Source organism: Trichechus manatus, unplaced genomic scaffold (genome assembly GCF_000243295.1).
Source record: "Trichechus manatus latirostris isolate Lorelei unplaced genomic scaffold, TriManLat1.0 scaffold00214, whole genome shotgun sequence".
Classification (NCBI taxonomy): Eukaryota; Metazoa; Chordata; class Mammalia; order Sirenia; family Trichechidae; genus Trichechus; species Trichechus manatus.
In genome coordinates this window covers 2,498,246-2,508,686 of record NW_004444150.1, presented here as the reverse complement: position 1 = coordinate 2,508,686, position 10,441 = coordinate 2,498,246, and positions in this window count along the sequence as shown.

The following is a 10,441-nucleotide window of genomic DNA, read 5'->3' as shown; positions in this document are numbered from 1 at the left end:
CCTTTTCCAAATGTTTTCCGTCACCCCAAACAGAAACCCAGTACCCCTGCAGCACCCCATTCTTTTTTAAAATAAGCTTGTTATTTGGCAGTTATTTTCGACTTACAGAAAAGTTGCAAGGGTAGTACAGAGTGTTTCCGTAGACCCTGCAGCCCGCAGCTTCCCCGTTGTTACGCCTTGTGTGACCGCGGGGCACCCGTCACAGCCGTAACCAGCTTTCCCGTTACCGTGCTCTTTCTGTCCCGGGATCCGATCTCGAGCACTGCTCTGCCTTCTGTCGCGTCTCCTCCACTCGCTGACGGTTCTCAGTCTTGTTTGTCTGGACGGCGGCAGTGCCGAGAAGAACTGGTGAGATGTTCTGTAAAACGTCCCCCAACACTTGTCAGGCGTTTTCTCACAATTTGACTGGGGCTGGAGGTTTTGAAGGAGCCCTGGTGGTGCAATGGGTAAGCACCCGGCTGCTGACAGAAAGGTCTGTGGTTCAAACCTACCCAGTGGCTCCATGGGAGAAAGACCTGTCTATCTGCTCCCATAAAGATTACAGCCTACAAAACCCTGTGGGGCAGTTCTACTCTGTCACATGGGGTTGCCATGACTCGGAATCAACTCCACGGCACCCCACAACAACAATATGGGTTTTGGGAAAAAGATCCCAGCAGCGAGGTGCCCTTCTCATCACATCCCCTGAAGGGCACACGCTACTCACGTGCTGTCTCAGTGACTTAGACGCCCTCCCTGGTCAAGGTAGCCTCAGCCAAGTGTTTCCATATAAAGTTATGATTGCCCCTTTCCACCCTCTGTTCTTAGGATCGAGTCACTAAGCACATTCCACCCTCAAACGGAGAAGGGGACTAAGGGCCCCCTCTTGGCGGGGCCAGTAACTGCATGCATTGCTAGGAATTCTGTGGGAAGGAAGTTTGGTCTTTTCTCCCATCCGTTGGTTTATTTGTTCGATCGTTTATTTCTTTCAGTGTGGACTCGTGCATATTTGTTTTATACATTGGGTCTTAGCCCAATACTGTGTTATTTACTTTTTTGCTGAAGTTGGTTCCAGCTTTGCCATGGGGAGCTCTTTCCAGGGGCTCCTAAGCCCCTTTGACACGCTCCCCACTCATTTGATGTCTGATCACCTTCTTCCTTCCTTTTTCTCTTTTTACTTCCTTACTTTCTTGCACTACAAGATGCTCTGGGATGCTCTTGTATCAAAAGCTGTCACACCGACTCTCCAACTAATTACCTTGATCTTCTGGGGAGTCTTTATTAAGTACCTCCTGTAGGTCGATGGAGCCCTGGTGGCACAGTGGTTAAGAGCTTGGCTGCTAACCGAAAGGATGGCAGTTTGAATCCACCAGCCACTCCCTTGAAACCCTATGGGGCAGTTCTACTCTGTCCTAGAGGGTCACTATGAGTTGGAATCGACTCAGTGGCAACAGGTTTGGTTTGGCGTGGATAGGTCTCTGGGTGGTACAAATGGTTTGCGATCAGCTAACTGAAAGGTTGGTGGTTCGAACCCACCCAGCAGCGCCATGGAAGGAAGGCCTGGCAATCTGCTTCTATAAAGATTGCAGCCAAGAAAACCTGATGGAACAGTTCTCTAGGGTCACTACGAGTCGGAATCACCTTGACAGCAATGGGTTTGGGTTTTTTTGAGTTTGGTGTACCTAGGACTGTCATAGTGCTGGGAATATACTTGGTGTTCAAACAGCATTTAGCCATCCCTCTGCTCATGATATGAGTATTCACCCATCTAGGGTCTTGCCAGGCTTGGGCATTCTGGAGGATGTGACCGTGGAGGTTTCTGCCCTCACAGAACTTCCCCTCCAGAGGGGCAGAGAGACATAAAGTCATCATAAAGCGTTAACTGTCGTAACCGTGATGAGGTCTAAGAAGCAGGAAGTGGGAGGGAAAGCGCGAGCCCTTCGAAGGGAGACAATAAATCGCGGATCCATACGGAATCTTTGGAGCGGGTCACCTTTGCGAATCCTCTTGGTTGCGTGGCACTTGACAGTGTGCGGAGCACCTTTCCAGAACCTTCTTTCATTCCCCTAGCCCCACTCACACGGATGGGGAATTGGAGGCTGTGTCCAAGGACCCCAGAGCCCTTGCCTGGGCCCAGCTCTCTAGTGGCGAAGGCACCAGTGGGAGGGCCTGCGCCGGCCTGTGGAGGCCACCAGAGGGCTCGCGGGGCGGGTCTTGTGCACACGTTTCCCCCACCCCTGAATGCACTGCTCCTGTGTTTTCTCCCTTTTCCTCCCTCCTGGCAGGCCGGGTACAGAGTCCGACTTCCTGGCCTTGTGTGCTTGGCTCATCTGCCCCGATGTGACCCTGGCGAATTTCCCTGCAGTGGCCTCCTGGTTGTTGTAGGATGTAGCTCTAAGTGGGACGCTGTGTCAGAGATGGTGTCTTAGTCATCTAGTGCTGTTGTGACAGAAACACCACAAGTCGATGGCTTTAACAAACACAAGTTTATTCTCGCACAGTCTAGTAGACTAGCAGTCCAAATTCAGGGCATCAGCTCCAGGGGAAGGCTTTCTCTCTTTCAGCTCTGGAGGAAGGTCCTTGTGATGCATCAATCTTCCCTTGGTCTGGGAGCATCTCAGGGCAGGAACCTCAGCTCCAAAGGACACGCTCTGCTCCCGGCACTGCTTTCTCGGTGGTATGAGGTCCCTCCAAAATATGTTAACTTGGTTAGGCTACGATTCCCAGTATTGTGTGGTTGTTCTCCATTTCGTGATTGATGTAATTTTCCTATGTGTTGTAAACCCTAATCTCTGCCTGTGGTTAATGCAGCAAGATTAGGTTATGTTAAAGAGGATTAGGGTGTGATGTAACACCCTTACTCAAGTCACATCCCTGATCCAATGTAAAGGGAGTTTCCCCAGGGCCCCTGTCCTGGTGCTTTGTCAAGTGAGACTTCGCCTCCAGCTGGAGGGCTTTGTGGGCAGCAGGGACCTGGTCACATCGGTGCTGTACCCTCAACCTCAGCTCGAGGCCGGGTACAGAGGGAGACGCCGACTAGGGTGACGGTGAGTCCTGCTCAGTCACCTGCAGCAGTGGGACCTCTCTGAGCCTCATCTTGCTCATCTGGATGATGGGGTGAGGTCACACAGGTGCAGTGCTTAGCCCAGAGCCTGGCACACACTGAACTCTTATCAACGGATCTGTCCAGTGTCCCTGGATGCTGGTGGAAGCAGGTGTGAAGGACAAGTCCTCCGGGAAGCCAGCCATCGGGCCTGAGGGAGAAGCATGGCCTGGTAGCAGAACCTGAGAACACCCTGCCCAGGTCCGAGTGGTCTGCTGTGCCGTCATCTGCCCCTGTCCACACTCAGACCTGCCCAGCTCACTGCAAAGCCAAGAGTCTCCATGCGTCTCTCCCCGACATCTGGTGCCGGACAGGGCTCATGTCCACCAGCGCTGGTGTGAAGTGGGTGTCCACAAAAAGGATGGGTGAAACGGCATCGGACGCCCTCCCACACACGGTGCTGGCGAACGGAGAGCCCCCGCCTGCCAAGGGACCCCGATCTCAGGGGTAAATGAGCACAGGAGGGCGGTGCAGACCAGGAGGGCGGGCAGCTTTGGGGGGCAGCAGGTTCTGTTTCTCTGTTGTGCCCGCTGCATGGGGACGGGGTGTCTGAATGTGCGTTGAGCTGTCTGCAGATGGACTGCGCCCCCGTGAGCCGTGCTGGGCTGCATGATCAGGTCCCGGCTCCAGGTCCACGTGGCTCCAGCCAGGGCTGCATCGTGGTCACCCGGGAGAAGGCGCGGAGCGGCTGGGGAGCTAGGTGGGGAGACCAGGCCGGCGGGTCGGGGCCAGGCCCTGCTCTGGGGGCGTGTGGAGAGCCCGGGGCGGGGGGACACCCTCCAGCCACTGACCACAGGGGCCCAGCAAGGGCCACCCATGCTGCCGGGCATACCTCATCTCCCACGTGAGTTCTACCACTGACGAGGTGGCCCTGGGCACGTGGGCGGCCTCACTGAGCCTCCATTTCCCATGTGTGGAGGAGATCCCACGCACAGGTCAGCTAGAAGGTGAAGTGAGATCAGGCAGGTGTAAAGTGTGGTGGCACGGGGCCTAGTGTGCGGGGTGCCCCCGCTTGCACGCAGCAGGCGCTTAGTGGGTGCCAGGAGGGGTGGGGGGGCCAGGGGTCTGGGAGAACCCTTTGGTCTGCTGGCTCCTGGACACGGAGGTTGGGGGAGCGTGCATACACCTGTGACGGTGCATCCCCCGGCGCAGGATGGCCACGTGGCAGACAGGCATCACCATGGCAACCAACCTCGGGCGCCAGCAGCCTTCGGCTCTGTCAACCTCGGCTCTGTCAACCTCAGGCACCCTATGGTGGGAGCCGGCGCTGGTCAGCAGAGCCGCAGGGAAGGTGGGCTGGGGCCTCCGCTGCTGCAGGCGGCCGGGCCCAGCACCCAGCGAGGAGACCCAGGCGGGGAATCCGGGGATTCGCATGGGATAAGACACTGACTGCCTGGAAATCAGTGGAAGATTCCAGAGCCTCAGGTGTTAGAGAGAACACTGCCTACATCTTCACTGTGCAAAGAGAGTGGGGAAAGGGGAAAAAAGAGGGAGGGATGCGTTCGCTTGTTTATTAGGAGTTGGGGAAACTGAAGCAGAGGGGGGCCAAGGCGGGCCTGTCTGCCTGGCTCGGCCGGCCGGGAGCTGGGTCTCTCCTCAAATGCCCAGACCACGGGCTGAGTCGGGAGTGCTGCACCTTCTCTCTCCCGACTGAGATTCAGGCAGGCCTGAGCAGTCCTGCAGCCCCGGGTTGCGCGAGGGTCGTCCCTCCTGCCTTCTTCCCCCCATAGGTCTGAAATCTGTAGGACCAGAGGGCTGGGCGTGGGGCAGGGTGAGGAGCAGTCGCTGGCTCTTCCTGTTCACCGTGACGGGGCGTTGGGGTGAGGGGGATCTCGGTCCCTCTGACATCCGCAGGCTGCTCCTGCCTGCCTGGTGCTTCCAGGTCATCGCCGGCCCCGGCGCAGGGCTCTGTTTGCACAGAGCAGACACTCCATCACTATGTGTGGGGGGCATGACTAGATCCAGCCTGGGTCTTTATCCTGGGAAGAATGTTCTGGAAATGTGCTAGCACTGGCTCTCCCCGGGGCAGGAAAGCTCCAGGCCATCCTCAGGATGCTCTGACCTTGGTCGTCTTGTCTTCTTGGGAATTCCTTCTGACAGCTGCGGCAGGTTGCGCTGTTCAGCCCGGTGTGGGAGAGCAGTGGGGGACTTGGGCCCAGAAACCGGGGGGCTCTGGGCATGGGCCCCAGCTTGGCGCCACGTCTCTCTGCCCCTCATTTTCCTTCTCTGTCAAATGGAGAGAACTCCTTCTTTGAGGATTAAATAAGCTCATGTATGTGAAGTGTTTACCAGGATGCCTGCAAAGGTAAAAGAACTCAGTGATTGACGTTTGTACCAGGTCGCCCCCTACTTACGATGAGGCTCTATTCGGATGACTCCGTCATAAGTTGATTCTGATGTAAGTCGAATACTTCTATATTTTTTTTAGTTCTCATTATTATTGCCTTTTATTATCAGTATCTGCATAAATCTGATCTTTATTTGTCTTTGGGGGTTGGAAACATTCCATATAAACTTACAGATATATTTTAATACACACATAAAAAATACACAAATCGTAAAAATTTACTCCGACAATGATGAAGAGTTGGATGACGTTGGCATTTTGTCAGTTGTGGCAATAACTCCACTTGCGGAAGGTTCTGGATCATCTGGATTGTCCCTGGGAATGGGGATGACGTTTCTAGTCAGAAAATCAGTGAGAGTTGTCTGTGTGGCCCTTTTCTTTTTTCTTCGTATATTTCGCAGTGACATCTCACTGCTTCCCGAACCTGCCTACCGACTTTAGCAAAGCAATCAGTGTTGGAGTCCATGTTTTCAAGCAACTGAAGTCCCTGATTTAGTTTGGAAAAGACTCCAGCCAATCCTTTCACTGTAAAAATGTTTGACACCTTCTCTCCTTCCCCTTCCTCATGATTTCTTTCTTCTTCAGCATTTCTTTCCTCTTCAAAATCCATTAAGTCCTGATCCGTCAGTTCCCTATCTTCGTGACCTATGAGCTCTTCCATATTAGAGATATCAAGTTCTAAACTCAGCGTTCTTGCCATATGGACGATTTTTCCACTGATCTCTTTCATCATACTATCCTGATCAAATGCTTGGAGCACGTTCACATAACTCAGCAATTTTTTCCATACCCCCTGCATGCATTTTCCCGTAACTTCCTCCCAGGAAGGTGCAATGTTCTGGATACACCCAAGAATATTCTAATTCTTCCAGAAATTGCATAATGTTACTGTACTTCCATCTGTTGCAGCTATTACCTGAGCAAACATAGTCTGTAGGTAGTGATTGCAGGTTGATCCGTAGGCTGAACACAGCAGTCATATTGGGAAGTTGATACAGCACTTTCACGTCCTGACTTAGATCATCTATGTGAGGAGGATGTCCTGGGGCATTATCAAGTAACGGCTGTCGGGCACGCACAGGTCAATTGTCATATGTCGGTAGAGTTGAACATTGCCCAGCTTTCTATCCATTATAAGTCCCGACACTGACACTGACTTCATTGTAGACCAGGCCGTAGCCTGCTAGACGGCAGTGCTTTGAGCAGTCAATCATAACACTGAACATCTGTGAGTAAACATCTGCGAATGATAACATCAGCAAATTACACGATGCAACATTGTGTTTAGTACGTATTACTAACGATGAGATGTACAAAGAAAGTAAACAGATGGCCGTAAGTGCTGTCCGTCATAACTTGAGTATGTCGTAAGTCGGGGAATGCCTACCTGTATTGTTACATCAAAATCTGGCCCTCCCAAATCTCTCCATGTTTCTCTCAAGCTCCAGAATAGGGCTTCCAACTTTTTGTTGAGAAATGGATCTAGTTTCCCAGCAGGACCTCTAATTCAGATCTGCCCCAAATTGAGTTAAAATTCTATCCACTCCCCCCACCTCTACCATCACCTTCCTCCTGACCTTGATCTTTGCTTAATGGTATCATCCTCTCAGCCTCTCAAAAGTCACCTTACAGGCACCGTGGTTTCTTGCTTCTCCTTCTACATCAGGACCACCACTAAGACCTATTAATTACTCTTCTGAAAAGTACCTCTCTTTATCATTACTGTCCATTTCCACCCTTCCAGCTCTCATTGAAGCTGACATCAGTCTCACCTGGACTGTGAACTGACCTCTTAACAGCCTTTACTGCATTCCATCCATCTGTCCATCCGTCTGTCCATCCATCCATCCTTCCATCCATCCATCCATCCATCCATCCGTCATCCATCCATCCATCCGTCCATCCATCCAACACTGATTGATGCCTACAATGTGTAGACATGGGAATGCTGGTAAGTCTTAAGCCTGTTTCTGCATTCATCTTTCGAAAGCAGACCTGAAGTACACTACTCCCCAGTTCAAGATGAACCAGCAACATTTTGGAGGGCTCGTTGTCATGGATTGAACTGTGTCCCCCCAAAATGTCTGTCGGCTTGACTGGGTCGTAGTTCCCAGTATCGTGTGATTGTGTAATGATGTGATTTCCTCATGTGTTGTCAACTCTATCACTATGATGAGGTTATACTGATGAAGTTTACAAGATTAGATAGTGTCTTAATCCAATCTCTTTTGAGATATAAAAGAGAGAAGTGAGCAGAGACACATGAGAACCTCACACCACCAAGAAGGCACTGCCGGGAGCAGAGCGTGTCCTTTGGACCAAAGGTTCCTGCGCTGAGATGCTTCCAGACCAAGGGAAGATTGATGCATCACAAGGACCTTCCTCCAGAGCCAACAGAGAGAGAAAGTCTTCTCCTGGAGTTGATGCCTTGAATTTGGACTTGTAGCCTACTGGACTGTGAGAGAATAAACTTCTCTTTCTTAAAGCCGTCCACTTGTGGGATTTCTGTTAGAGCAGCACTAGATGACTGAGACAGTCGTGGTATTTATCAAAATTAAACAACTTCTGCTTCTGGGAAGATGAGGGAGAGATATACCTCTCTATTCCTCCTGCTAAATATAATTAACAATGCTGGACATTATGCACTAAAACCTGTGAAAGTTGGAATCTGTGTAAGGTGGCAACCTGTCAGAGAAGGAAAACTCAAATATTTTCCAAATAGACAGTGATAGAAAAGTTGTAAGACCGCACCCTGTCAGAGGAGAAAAACTTGTGAGACCCAGAAAAACAGGGCAGTCTCGCCAAGTTCCAGCTCTCACAGGTTTCCCTGCATGTAAAACAAACAGAAAGCCTCTGACAGGTGGAGAGAAGAAGGCAGACCAGCTAGGGACCGTGGGAGCCAAGGAAGGACATGGTGGTGGTTCCCCGGGTTTTCCTTTGCTTCATATATTATTGCTGAAGAAGCCAGCAACTTGGCAATGCCAATGGGCACAGACACAAAAGCTCCAACAACAGCGGGTTTTCTCTAGCCAGAGGGCAGGAAAGGGCAGCCCAGCAAGATGTTTAGATAGGAACTGCTTCACTGCAGCCAGACACCGCAGAAAATACACCCCACCCATGCTGCCAAAGACCAAGGGGGCCTAGACTTCCATTACCACCTGATGGTGACAGGGCCATCCCCCCCTCACTGTGTCAGCGTGGGCCACATGGGGAGCAGTAACGAGGCGCTCTTACTCCTCCTAGCCCGTGAGGTATTGGAGGTTTAGTGAGGAGCCGTCACCCCCAGTAGTAACTAGAGTTGTAGCAGTAGTAGTAATAGTAGTAACAAGGAACATTACTGCCCTGATACAAAACCTGACAAAGACACCTGGACACCCTTTTAACTCAGTCCTGAAGTCACTCCTGAAGTCACCCTTCAGCCAAACATTAGACAAGTCTATAGGGCCAACAATAACGGACGTGAGGGATGTGGTTTGTAGTTCAATCATGTATACAAGACTAATGGGCACACCAGCCCCAAAGCAAAGACGAGAAGGCAGGAAGAAACACGAAAACTGGATGAATGGAAAAAGGGAACCTCGGGTGGAGAAGGGGAGTGTTGACACGTGGCGGGGTTGGCGACCAATGTCACAAAACAATTTGTGATTAACTGTTTAATAAGAAACTAATTTGCTCTCTAAACTTTTCACATTAAAAAAAGTATTAAATAAAATTCTGAAAAAAAAGCAAAAACAAAAATAAAAGTCCTGACAAAGACAGTACAAGAAAATAAAACCATAGGTCCATATCCCTCATTAACATAGGCACAAAAATCCTCTATATAATTTTAGCAAATCAGATTCAGCAATATAGACTAAGAATAATCCATCATGACCAAATAGGATTCATCCCAGGAATGCAGGGCTGGCTCAATATTCGAAAATCAACGGGTGTAGGCTAGCATGTTAACAGATGGAAGAAGAGAAATGACACGGTCGTATCAATTGATGCAGAAACAAAGCGTTTCTTTTAAATAAAAATAAATTTAAAAAAAGAAAAAGCATTTGACAAAATTCAACACCCACTCATGACAAACATCTTGGAAAACTGGGAATTCAGAGAAACTTCTTTAACCTAAATAAGGCATCTACAAAAAACTTGCAGCTAACTTCATATTTAATGGTCAAAGACTGAGTGCTTTCCCCTAAAATTGAGAACAAGGCAAGGTAGTCCGCTCTCATCATTCCTTTTCAACATTGTACTGGAATTCTCGGCTAGTGCAATAAGGCAAGAAAAAGAAATGAAGAAATAAAAATTTTCCTATGCACACATGGCATAATGGTCCACCTAGAAAATCCCAAGGAATCTGCGAAAAAGTGAGTTTAGTAAGGCCATAGGATACAAGGCCAACATACAAAAATAGCAATCATAGTTCTATATACTGGCAATCAACAATTGGAAACTGAAATTTAAAATGAATAAATATATATTATACATATAATTGTATGTGTATATATATATCACTTACAATTCTTAAATTATAAGTGTAGGATCTGTATGTTGAAAATTATAAAAAGCTGATGAAAGAAACCAAAGACAATCTAAATAAATGGAAAAACATACTGTGTTCATGGATTGGAACACTCAATGTAGTTAAGATACATATTCTCCCCAATTTGATTTATAGATTTAGCCCAATTTCAGTCAAAATCCCAGCCTTTTTTTTTTTTTTTTTTTTTTGTAAATATAGATAAGCCAACCCTAAAATTTATATAGAAATGCAAAGGAACTAGACTAGCCAAAACAATTTTGAAAAAAAAGAACAAAGTCGAAGGGCCCACATGAGCTGGTTTTAAGATTTATTGTAAAGCTACAGTAATTAAAACAGTGTGGTATTGGCCAAAGGAAAATATATAGATCAATGGGGAAGAAGAGAGTTCAGAAATAGACCCACAGAAATATGTTCAATAGATTTTTTTTTTTTTTTTTTACACAATTCCAAAGATAATTCAATAGGGAAAGGATAGTCTTTT